This window comes from Mus musculus, chromosome 16 (assembly GCF_000001635.26).
Source record: "Mus musculus strain C57BL/6J chromosome 16, GRCm38.p6 C57BL/6J".
NCBI lineage: Eukaryota > Metazoa > Chordata > Mammalia > Rodentia > Muridae > Mus > Mus musculus.
The window spans coordinates 87,078,815-87,092,759 of NC_000082.6; positions in this window are offsets into that span (position 1 = coordinate 87,078,815).

Below are 13,945 nucleotides of genomic sequence, written 5' to 3' on the forward strand. Positions count from 1 at the left end.
AAATGTTCAAGAATGTGTTCTGGCACTGTTTTGGATCAGAGGATCGAAATGGGGCCAGTGTATAATAAACATTCACTGAAAATCTACACTATGTCAAGGTACCTTAAGATACAAATGATGAAGCACATTTAATACATGAACAAAATGCAGATCCCATCTACAAATGGGCCTGCAGCTTTCTGTTTGCACAGGAGTGTGCGATAGACCCCAGATATTTTAATTCGTTCATCCTTTGCTCTTCAGCAGTTTCATAAATACAATGAATTTTAATCCTCCTCAGCCCCTGTTACACAGTCACATCTACACTCCTCCCCCTCTGAAACCTTCTTTCCAACAAGATCCTTCTTCCCTACTTGCTTGTCTTGTGAGTGTGTGACTCCCTTGAAGCTAAAAAGTTGTCTCTATGAGCACGGCACGTTATTTACTGGAAGATGGGCCACTTACCAGTGGCTAGAACACTGAGGTGACACCTGTTCATCCAAGTACCATTATCTGTCAATAGCCGCTCAGAAATATAACCAAAAATAATGTTTAACTCAATTACTTGGCACCTAATGGCCAGTAAAGATGAACTATAAAATTAAACATCAGGAATTTTTGTTGTTGATTTAACTGAAATATAGTTTATACCAAAGAAATAAGTAGTTTTTAAGTATATGGTTCAAATATTTTTGGCAAATGTATTCACCCACATAACTACCATCCAGTAAGCACACATAATACGTTTGTCATCCCAGAGGCAATATGTTGTCATCCCAGAGGCAATATGTTGCCACTTCTAGCTTTTCTCCCTCCACCTCACCTCAGAAACAACTACTACTTTGATTTTTCTCATGCTATACAAAGAGATCCATATTCATATTAGTGTGAGATACTCTTCACTCTGAATAGCTTCTGAATTACCTCCATGTCATTCCTACAACAATAGGAAACTCTCAGGAATCTATGAGAGTGACCAAAGTTAAGACTCCTAGCACTGGGAGATAAGAAGCCTGAACCAGCAGCCATCTCCTATAACCAGGTGAGAGACTTCCAATGAAGGGATTGCAATACCAAGCCAGCCACAAAACCTGTGACCCACAATTTGCGGGGCCTACAAGATATGCAGGGGTAAAAGTTGAAGCAGAAGTTGAGGGAAGGACCAACTAATGACAGGCATAGCTTGAGACCCATGCTATGAGAATGAGCCCACCCCAAGACTATTAATGATATTCTGCTATACTTACAGATAGGGCCTAGAATAACTGTCATCCAAGAGGCTTCACCCAGCACCTGATGAAAACAAATGCAGAGGCCTAAAGCCAAACGTTAAGCAGAGCTTGGGGAATCCTATGGAAGAAGGGGAGGAAGAATTGAAAGAGCCAGAAGGATTGAGGACAACACACACACACACACACACACACACACACACACACACACACACACACACAAACCTACAAAATCAACTAAACTGAGCCTATGGGGGAGTTCCTAGAGATTGATCTGCCAACCAGCGATCATGCATGGCACAGACCTAGGTCCTCTGCACAGATGGAACAGTTGTGCACCTTCTTCATGTGGGATTCCTAATAGCAGGAGCAAGGGTGTTGACTTTGACTACATTGTCTGCCTTTGGATCCCATTCCCTTATCTAAACTGCCTGTGTAGCCTCAATAGAAGATGTCCTAGTCTTACTGCAACTTAACATGTCAAGGCTGGTAGGTACCCATTGGAGGGCTTCTCTCTCCTGAAAGAGAGGGAAGAGAGGTGGAAAAGGGGAGGGGATGGAGGAGGGGGGGACTAGGAAGAAGAGGGAGGGGAAGCTGTATCAGGATATAAATTAAATAAATAGCTTAATTAATAAAAGCAATTATAGAATGTACTCTTATCACCGTTTCCCCCAAGGTCCTCCGCCTTTCCAGCCATCTAGCTCCAAAACTTCCTCCTTGCTGTTAAAAAAAAAAAAAGGCAATTTTTAAAAAATGCAAACAACAAAATAAAAATAAAGAAATTAAAATTTCAAGACAGTGGAAATAAACACATAAAAAGAATTAAAAAACAGATTGGGAGTTGTGACATATGTGCAAAAGACCTGTGACTTTTTTTTTATTTTATCAAGGATTGCCCAACTGTTGCACAGTTGCTTTGCCTCTCTGCCCAGCATATATGAGGTTTAGGTGTCCCACATCTCCAGCTTTTGTCCTCTCAGTCTTTGAAATGTTATCCATCCTACTGAGTAAGCCCACAGGAAAATTCAGGAGGAGGTGCTTTTTCCAACTGCAGACGGCCTTGATCACGTTCCCATAAGCCTACTGGTTAGTCACGTGTTTTCTGTTGTGAAATATCTTTACGTTTCTACACTCTGAAATTGGTTTATACTTATTATTGGTTTTTGGAGTTTGGATATGGCTGTCTCCTGAGAGGCTCTGCCTGAGCCTGACAAATATAGAGGCAGATGCTCGCACCCAACCATTGGACTGAGCATGGGGTTCCCAATAGAGGAGAAAGGACTGAAGGAGCTAAAGGGAGTTGCAACTCTATAAGAGGAACAACAATATGAACCAACCAGACCCCCCCATAGCTCCCAGGAACTAAACCACTAACCAAAGAGTACACATAGAGGGACCCATGGCTCCAGTCACATATGTAGCAGAGGATAACCATGTCGGTCATCAATGAGAGGAGAGGACCTTGGTCCTGTGAAGGTTCTATGCCCCAGTGTAGGGGAATGGCAGGGTGGGGAGGCAGGAGTGGGTGGGTGAACACCCTCATAGAAGCAGGGGGAGTGAGGATGAGATAGGGGGTTTCTGGAGGGAAAACCGGGAAAGGGGATAACATTTGAAATGTAAATAAAGAAAATATTCAATAAAAAATATTTTATACTAAGTAAAAAAATATCTTAAGACCTTTGTGAGTAGATATATTTTAATACTTTGCTAAATTTATGGATTATTGTTTTGTCTTTTAGCAACATCTTTGATAAATTGGTTTATAAATTAAAACTACTTTTCTTGTATGCTCTTTTCCTTTTGTATGTTACTTAGGACGTTGTTGCCTACCTTATGATGGTGCACGTGCACTCTAAGGCTTCCTTCTATTGACTTTTTTTTTTTAGATATTTTCTTTATTTACATTTCAAATGTTATCCCGAAAGTTCCCTATACCATCCCCCCCACCCTGCTCCCCTACCCACCCACTCCCACTTCTTGGCCCTGGCATTCACCTGTACTGGGGCATATAAAGTTTGTAAGACCAAAGGGCCTCTCTCCCCAATGATGGCCAACTAGGCCATCTTCTGCTACATATGCAGCTAGAGACATGAGCTCTAGGGGTACTGGTTAGTTCATATTGTTGTTCCACCTATAGGGTTGCAGACCCCTTTTCTTGGGTACTTTCTCTAGCTCCTCTATTGAGAGCCCTGTGTTCTATCCTATAGATGACTCTGAGCATCCACTTCTGTATTTGCCAGGCATCGGCATAGCCTCACTTGAGATAGCTATATCAGGGTCATTTCAGCAAAATCTTGCTGGCATATGCAATAGTGTCTGGGTTTGGTGGCTGATTATGGGATGGATCCCCGGGTGGAGTAGTCTATGTATGGTCCATCCTTTCATCTTAGCTCCAAACTTTGTCTCTGTAACTCCTTCCATTCCATAGAGAACATGGGAACAACAATCAAACTTTCCAGAACTCCTTCTATTGTCTTAGACACTGACTCTTACATTTTGTTCTGTGATTCTTCCCAGTGCATTCTTTGATCCATTACCTAGAGGTTAATTTTCAGAATCTCCTTGCTCTTGAAAATTAGGAAACCCTGCCCCAGTGAGAAGCAGAGCAGCCCTGATAATTAAAAACACTGCTGCGTGCAACCATAAGGAGAGGACATGATGAGTCAAACTCTTGTCTCTGGGCACCAAAACAAGCCATGGTCAGAGGGTTCTGACCTCTCACCCTGCTTGATATGCTCCCTTTCATGACAGACCTATCGTGGGACCTTACTCCTCAGGGTGGACCCTTTTTACCACCAGGTTCTCCTCTTCTAAGTTCCTCAGCAACCAGGGTTGCCAGGTACCATTTAGGTCACTGGGACTTATTTGAATTTCCGTTAAGCAAAGTAGACTTATTAAAGTTAATTAATAATCCTAAATGAAAACATAAGAGTTATAACGTGTTCCAAATATTCCATGGAATAAATTTATACTAAAAAGAAAAAAAGAAAGAGAGGCAGATAGATAGATAGATAGATAGATAGATAGATAGATAGATAGATAGATAGATAGAGAGCATACTTATTGCCTATCTGAAATACAAAGGTAACAGGGCACCCTGTACTCTTGTTTGCTGTATCTGGGAATTTGGCCTACATACCTTCTAAATCCTAGTTCATTAAGGTTTCCTGAATCACCTTTTTTCTGTCCATCTCTAGATGAAAGATTCTTGGAGAAGATGTTTTATTTATATGCCATATCAGTAGCTCCCTAATTACCTCAAAAACTGTAATCACAATACCCTTCACCATCTGTTAAAAGCAAGAAACATTTCAAGCACAATATCATATCTTACACATTTAATTCCTCTTCTTGCTTTTAGGATAACCCTAAACTCCTAAACTTGGCAGTCATTGCTGCCAATTTATCTCCCCTGCTTCTCTCTAAGCAGTCAGTATCTTTCACACTCCTTACGCTCTTCCATTATAAGGAAGACTTTTGTTCAGTCAAAAGTCTAAACTCCGACCTTTGGTTCTAATATACACACATAAATTCTCTTTCAGCTGATCACATAAATCTCCCTAATCCTTCTGCTATGCCTTGGTCTGTTCACTATCAGATATATTCCTACTTTGCTCTGCCTCAGCTCTCCACACCACCACTCTGCTTGTGGGGATGACTTCATCACCTGGCAATTGACCCTGAACAGAAGAGATTGGCAGTCCTTGTTAGTCACACATGTTTATAGCCTGGGAGATGGACATTGCAGGCCACAGGGGTCACAGAGGAGCTACCTTCACACTCAAGAGCACAGTGACCCACCAGGGGCTGTGGAAGGCAGACATTACAGTGTAAGCAGATAAGACAGCATCAAGTTCCAGAGGAAGAGCGTAGATAACTTGTTTAAGTTGTGATCTGCCGGGGTTCTGAACTCCTTACTCAGTTGTAAGCAGACACTGCTCTTAATCTCCTTGATAAGAAAACCTTTAGGCTGAGGGCGCTTGTGGAGAACAGTAAAGAACGTGCATTTGTTACTTTCCTTGTTGCTGTGGCCAAATACTAAACAAAAAGTAGCTGAAGGGAAGGCTGTGCTCTAGATCCCGATTTGAGGTTACACAGCACCATGGTAGAGAAGCGTGGGTGCGAGAGAGGCTTTTGACTGTGGTACCAAATGTTGGCAGCTGCATGCTCCAATTTAGTGATGTCAGGAAGCAGAATGCTGGAGCACAGCTTCCCTTCTTTATCCATCCAGGACCCCACCCTCTGGGATGGTGCTGCCTGTATTCAGGGTAAGTCTTCCTCTCCCTTTGACTAACTCTCCAGACATTCTCTCATAGATATGCCCAATTATATACACTCTAGATGCTTCTGAATTTAACCAATTTGAAACTGAAGATTAATCATTACAGGACAGAAATTGTATTTGACTACTCCCACAGTCAATGCAGCTTAGGTCTGGACATGACATCACTCCTAACAGAGGTGTAAAAATGTTTAACTGTTTATGCCTCCTTCTTGGATAGCATCCAGAAGATGTCAGATGCACTTGTCCCTAAATGCAGGATTATAGTGAATCATTGTCCAAGATTCTGCTCAGTGAATTCGTTGCCTTCATGGGCTCTGGTTCCACTGAACTATGACTCTTGATCATGCTTTCAGTAACTGGGATAGGGATACCTTAAATTCAGTAGGTGATAAGATCAAGCAATAGAAAGTCAACAGTCACGTGAATGATTCTTACCCATATCAACATAATGCATTTTGTTGGTATTAGTCTTGATTCCCTAATTATAAGTAACTCTGGTTATACATCGTTGTATGGCACCGAATTGTGACAGTATATTATCCAATTCTGTGTTATTTCATAACATTCATTTGGGGAATCTGGTAATCTGGTTATAACAAATGGTTATATAAATATATGAATATGTATATATGTTTAAAGTACATAGGAATTATATATTCTTGTGGTTTCTTTTGACTATGTTTGAACATCTCATGCTTTCCTCATCACTGTGTGTACATAATAGTGACTGTCAGTTTCACAGGATCTAGAATCAACAGGAAGAAAAGCTCTTGGAATAGCCTGGGAGAGAGTGTCCAGACTAGATTGCTTCAGATGAGAAGACCCACCTTCAACAGACAGTTCCATTCCTTGGGCTGAGTCCTGAACTTTAAACTGGGTGGCAGGAAAAGCACACCCATCCTGAGTTGCTTTTCAAAGGTATTTTGTCACAACAATGAGAAAAGTTAATAAAATGGTTTAATAACATTTTAACTCACGTATATGTCGCCATGAGTCTGGCGATTTTTTTTTCCTACAAATTATGCTCTAGTAAACTTGATTCAAAATAAACCACAATTTAAAGTAAGGCATTTCAGGACATACAATAAAAGTATATTTTCATAAGGTCATAAAGGCAGGCAGTATTGAATATCCCACCTTAGAATATACCTTTATTAATTCGCACATTTAAAATTATAAATTCTTAAGAAAGTTAAGTGAGTATTCTACAACATAAATGAATCTGAACAGAGAAGTTGCTTTTAGTAGAAAGTATACATTTTTGTTAGTCTGAGTTAACAGGAAGAACATTAGCCTGGGTCCAGTTCCCTGTTCAGTAATGCTGAAAAATGTTCCCATAGGGAATGCAAAGGCCTGGCTTCATTTTCCTCCACTTTCATGGCTTAGCTATTGACTCTGGTGAGTAACCTTTCTTCGAAAAGGCTTAATTCCCAAGCTCGCCTCACTTTGAAGGTAGCTTAAGTCATGCCTAAAACTTTAAAGTGTCAATTTGACTGACAAAGCATAAAAGAAACTAGGTGGTAGGTTTCCTTGTACAAACAAATGGTTGCTAGACCACTCTTAGGAATTTCTAAGAGATGGAGAAATCTGACAGTAGGCAAAAACAGATTTTCTTGCCAAAAGCAAACATCATCAATTTCTGGGTACACTGTATGCCTTGTCTTCTCCTCATGAGCCTGAGGGACACACCTGGGCAGGAAAGTTCCTCTGATAGAAGTCAGCCAGCCACTCTCCATGGGGGATGGGGGTGGAGAAGACCCTAGAACAGTACCCACTTGGCTTACGTTGGCCCATTCCCATCCCATCACCTCAGGGAAGGGAGCAGCTCTGTGCAGGACTCTGCCAGGTGAGGTGGTTCTGAGAAGGAATGTTACCCAGGGGAAGGGCTAGGTGGGCAGGGAAGAACTCTCCAGCAGGTTACTTGCCCAGTCTTGCTTAGCATCCCCACCCAGTTCAGCACAAATGACAGCATTCCCTGGCTCCTGGTACATCATCCTAACCATTCTTACCAAGTGTGTTGCCACAGCATACATCCCTAATGAGATATAGGCACCTGTAGCATGCACACGAGGGCTTTCCTTGTTCCTTGCAAAAACCAGTAAAAAGAAGATGTCACCAAAACCTTGCCATGAGGTTGGCCTTCTCCGAGAAACTTCCTTCCACCCAAAAAGGAACAATTGCAGCACATGAAACACTCAGTATCTTGGGAAATTTGTTGCTGTCATCTTCATTCTATTATGTCATGTTGTGCTCCTGTTGTGATTTCTGTATTTCTCAAAAATAAATTCAAAAGGAAATTTAAACACACACTCACACACACACACACACACACACACCTGCTCCTTTCCTTTCCATTCCTGCTCTGACCTTAAGCAGAACAATAACAAAAACGTATTATTAAACTTTTACCATAACCCTGTCCTTACATGAGCACTATCTCCCCCCTGGTATCCATGAGTCTCATGCGAACTTCAGAAGAGTAAACGTCTTGCCTGCTCATACAAAGAAAAGTCTTTCTATGAAGCAGATTCACTGTACCACGATTACCATAAGTGAGAAACTAATGAGACAAAACACACGTAGTATTAGTCACACGAAAGGAATTGTTATATATACATAAGCATCAAAGAACAAAAGAAGCCCGAGGTTCATTGGGAGAAGGCCCACGTGACTAAAGAAAGCTACTGACAGCTGAGTCTCAACTGAGCATACTCCTCTTAAACCATCTTTGGGGGACTCTGGAAAGCAATGGGTCATTGGGAGAAGCCCCACGTGACTAAAGTCTCTAGTTGCGTATGTAGCAGAGGATGAACTAGTCAGCCATCAATGGGAGGAAAAACCCTTGGTCTTGCGAAGAACATATGCCCCAGTACAGGGGAATGCCAGGGCCAAGAAACGGGAGTGGGTGGGTTGAGGAGCAGGGCAGGTATAGGGGGCTTTGGGAATAGCATTTAAAATGTAAATGAAGAAAATATCTAATAAGGAAAAAAAAAAGCTATTGACTACTGAGTCTCAACTGCGCACACTCCTCTTAAACCATCTTTGGGGCACTCTGGAAAGCAATAGACCTGAACTGCATGTCAAGTGCAATGTGAGTCTGATCTAACACACTGAAAGACTTTCTGCTTCCAAGGAAGGAAGAGACAAAGTCCACGCTATCCAGGATGTGCTCCCTGACTCACTATGCTCCACTCCTTCCAAAGGACATGAACGAGTACTGGTCCATTCCAGGTAGGTCTTATCTATCCCTGAGTCTTATATCCCCTGAGCATCCTACAGTTGTCCTAAAAAACTCCAAGTAAGAAGGAGATAACTGGTTGGCCCTGGGCTACCTGGAGACTGTGTTTATGTTATTCCAGAAAAATGTAAAAAAAAAAATTGTTTACTGACCTTAGTGAATTCATAACAGGAAGTCTATAATGGCAAAACAGTAAGAAAAGAAGAAAAATAAGTTTAAATGACATAAAATCATTACTAACAGTACATAGAAGATCTACCCCTTTCTGAAAATCTAAAGAATACATTTGGAAAGTATATAAACTATACTTACCTTGTTTTTATTTTTCTCTTTTACTAGTGTAACTAGGAGCATATTATCCAGACTCACTGAAAAAGAGTCAGAATCTCTGAAGTGGTTACTCTACCAGTGGGGAATTCATTTATTGCTGAGTGTAACAGAAACTGGAATAGGAAACGGCTGAGCTATCAAATTTTCTGTTTGGGGACCACTCAGCTCATGTCGTTTAAACTAAAGTTGACACTTTAAATGAATTTATTGCTCTCACTTTCTTCCAGGACCAGACAGTAGTCCAACTCTCACACATGGACATCTTTGGGATTATATAACTAATCCAAAAGGGACATATTAATGTCACATTTTTTTTTCTTCAATGGTGATCTTTCCAAGGCCACTTCTTTGATGTGATGTCATGTTGTAATTTGAAGCTGAAACTTCCTCTTGCATTACCTGGGGAATCATGTACATTTTATAAGTAAAATGACATTTGTCAAATGATGCACTGTGGCCTTCAGGGTGAACAGGAGAATGAGGAACTCAAGCTTCTGCAGAAAACATGGCGGAGTATTCAGAGCAAAGTGGTCAATGTAAGAATGAAGTCTTCCCAAAGAATTCAGAAATTCATGGTAAGATTGTAAGGCAGAGAATGAATTTGGCAATATTAGGAGAAAACACCATCAGTAGCTCACATTGAAATACTTTATTTTGTTGATCAAGAAATACTAAATGTTGTGCTAGTTTCTAATCAGTGGTGACTAGGGTCTTCACGTAGTCCATTGTCTGTATATAAAGGAACACTTGTCTCGCTAGTGTTAAAAAAAGAAAAGAAAAAGATCTCAGTGAATAGATGATTTAATATTTAGTATTAATCCTAGTGACCATCTGAAAGCTTCTTTATGATACTGGTTGATAAGATAAAAAGAATACACACAATGTCTATAGAATAGTCGTCCTTGGAAGAGAATTTGTGAGGCAAGTGGATATTCCCTGGTAATAATGCTACAGTGAACTGAGAAGGCGTTGGCAAGCCCTTTATCCCAGAAGAGATTAATAGTCACAGCATACAGGGAGCTCAAAACATGAGCACAAATAATCCAGCTTATACCTGGGCACATGATCTGAATGGGAACTTCTCAAAAGAATACACACAAATCGCCAAAGGTATGAAAAAAAAAAAAAAACCTGCTCCATATCTCTGATCATCAGGTACATGCAAATCAAAAGAACACCAAGATATCATTTACCTTGTTTTTGAATAACTCTTTTCAAAGAGGTACAAGGCAACAGATGCTAGTGAGGATAAGGATAATGTGGAACTCTCTTGTGTTATTGGTGGAAATTTGGTTAGGACAGCCACTATGATAAAGGAAGAGAGAAACTGCCATGAAAGCTGTTGTATGTTGAGTCAAAGGAGTCAGGAAAGATGATTCTGTATCTCCTCACCACACAAAAAAGACTAATATCTCAGAGAACTTCCTTACCAATTAGCCCAGTCTGATCATTACATACTCAGACTGTGGACAGGCCCAACAACATCACATTTCAACTCATACCTAAGCACAATTATTTTCTGTCAGTTTGAAATAAGACATTTTCAAGCATTATGAAAAGTAAGTGATAGAAATCATTCTTAAACGGATGAAGACATGCTGTGCTGCCAACATTCCTGATGACGCAGATGATATTTTTGGTAAATCATTAACATGAAAGACTCCTGAGTCAAAAAGCTTATCTGAAGAGTTGCTTACCAAATGAAAACATTTCGAAAAGTATTGGTCAAGAACTTCTTTGAACACATTTCTTCAAAAAATTAGCATTTTATGTAGCTTAAGGTTGACCTTTAAAAAGTAAATTTCTCCATATAGACTACCTATTTAAATTTCATTGAAATAAAAAATTTTTGAATGAAAGCATTTGGTCTGCTCAGAAGGCTCATTATTGTGGTAAAGGGGCTTGCTCTGCAAGCCCGACAGCCTAATTCAACCCCTACAATACACAGAAAGGCATATGCAAAGAACTGAGTCACTTAAGTTTTCCTCTGACATCCATATGTACAGTGTGGCACACATATACACACACATACACACACACACACACACACAATAATAATTATCTTTTAAATATAAAAAAGAATATGATATCATTACATGTTGTGACGGGCACAGGTTTTTATTAGCAGAAGTACATACACTAAAGGAGATCTATCAAACTGATAGTGGAACAAATGACATCCAATGGCTCTAGGCCACTGGACACAACAGTAAGATTCAAGGCAGAAAACCCTCCAGGAATCTCTGCTTTCCCTTCATTCAAAGCATTTGCCCATAGAAACAGACCTTACTACCCTCTGCTGACCATTAGGTGAGTCATGGCTGATGAATTCAGTTGAAACAGACTTTTGGAAGATGACTCCAGAATCAAACGGAACGTTTTGGGAATTTCCTGGAAATGCTATCTCAAATTCGGAACTCGTCAAAGGGCCTTAATAAAGAACGAAGACCAAAGTGTGGACACTTTGCCCTTTCTTAGAATTGGAAACAACCACCCATGGAAGGAGTTACAGAGACAAAGTTTGGAGCTGAGACAAAAGGATGGACCATCTAGAGACTGCCATATCCAGGGATCTATCCCATAATTAGCCTCCAAACGATGACACCATTGCATACACTAGCAAGCGTTGGCTGAAAGGACCCTGATATAACTGTCTCTTGTGAGACTAGGCCGGGGCCTAGCAAACACATAAGTGGATGCTCACAGTCAGCTATTGGATGAATTACAGGGCCCCCAATGGAGGAGCTAGAGAAAGTATCCAAGGAGCTAAAGAGATCTGTAGGTGCAACAACATTATGAACTAACCAGTACCCCGGAGCTCTTGACTCTAGCTGCATATGAATCAAAAGATGACCTAGTCGGCCATCACTGGAAAGAGAGGCCCATTGGACTTGCAAACTTTATATGCCCCAGTACAGGGGAACCCCAGGGCCAAAAAATGGGAATGGGTGGGTAGGGAAGTAGGGGGGAGGGTATGGGGGACTTTTGGGATAGCATTCTAAATGTAATTGAGGAAAATACATAATAATAAAAAATATTTTTAAAAAAGGGGCCTTAATACATTCAGAGAACACTCATACTTCAAAATGTATCTGGTTGTCTTGCTGAGGAAGCTGTGTTTGCACCACAGCCGTACTACTACTTAACAATGTTTGCAATCTCTGTCTTCTTTTGCAGGATGAATATAATGTGCATCGTGGGAAAATATAGACTGGTCAAAACTTTTGCAATAGTGTGGTACCTGACTTTCTGTAAGTTATTATCCAAAGCTCCACTGGGTTTTCTGAACACCAGAATAAGAATTAATTGTTCCTCCCCATCAATTTGTTTTTGGTCATCTAAGCTGCCTCAAAAATGTGTTATATTTATTCCCCCCTAAATAAGCAAAAGTTCAAATGTGAGTCATTTTTGCCAATAATGTCTTGATAATGTTTATTGAACACACACTAAAAGTCACATCCTAAAGGACTTGTGTATATTATAATGGCTTCATACCAGTCTTACAGAGTAAATTGGCCTTGTTACTGTCCTTTTACAGGGTAAACAATGCACACTCAATGGAAGTGAAATAATCTCAAAGTCATGGCTAAGGAGATGATCTGAAATTCAAGCCAATACTTTCAACTCCACAGCTTCCTCTTGGCACCACTGATGCTATCTCTATCTACTCTAATGTTTTTTCATGGACTATACTCTTGTCATAAGTGAGTGGCGATAAATTTATTTACCATTATCTCACTACAATCCTTATAGCAGCTATGAGATATCAGTATGGTAGATTATAGATATGGCATATTAATTGATTTTCTTTGAAATCAAACCCTTAGTGGTACTGAAATTAATGTGATAACTTGTTAGGACATACACCACTAGCAGGTGGCCTACAACATTAGTTTAATACATGTGAAAATTTAACTTTCCTTGTGGAGTAAACTATTTATCCTTCCTCTCCACAATCTCCCAAGTGTGGTTACCCATGGGCATTCCCAGGTCCATTACTTAACAGTTCAGTGTTGTCCTCTATTTGACGGCATTTACAACAATCTACAAATGGCAATGGGTTTGGATTTTGTTTTAATTATTTTTAAATCCTTTATTTATAATCATCTCCCTTGATCTCCTATGTAACCAACATTCCAAGAATTCAAAATGCATACTGCCCAGAAACTCTTTTAACTCATACATTCAAATGGCTCAAACTTTGTTGACTATCAGAGTCACCGCTAGAGGTGACTCATTTGCTTTCAGAGATTAGACATGGTCTCCTTTGGTGTTCTCTATGTGCAGGAAACAACCAGGGAGTATTTAGCAAAAGAACAAGGAAAGGTTGATGTTGCAACACAACTCACATGCCAACTCCAGCTGGGCTGGCAGAGAAACCAAGACTATTAAATTCAGGGGTGTTCTCTCTCCCTCCCTAATGAGCATCTGAGATTAATATAAGCTCTTGAAGAGCTGAGGGTTCACAGATTTCAAAATGCAACCCCCTACAAGTTTGAAAGGTGGACTCATAAATTACGTGCAAATAAAATTCTCACATTGTTAAAAGGAACTCTGCTTTTTTTTTTCTTTTTTTTTTTTTTTTTTTTTTTTTTACGCATTGCTTAGGCAAGCTGGAAAAACTGCAAGAAGAATGAAGGTGTGCGCTGCTAGGTCCCATGGAGCTTCTTGTCTCACTAGCTTCTCAACTCTGTAGGCAACTGTCACACTCATAGCACTGGCCTTGTTCAAGAAGCAACCATTATTGGGTTCTTTGTAGGGGTGATGCACAAGGTTTCTGTGATGCAACAGTCCCAATTGAACCTGGCCAGCTACGTGTGTCCTTCTCACCCAGTAGGTGACGAGGGGTAAGCAAACATTCTACCCTATCAGAGATGATGATGA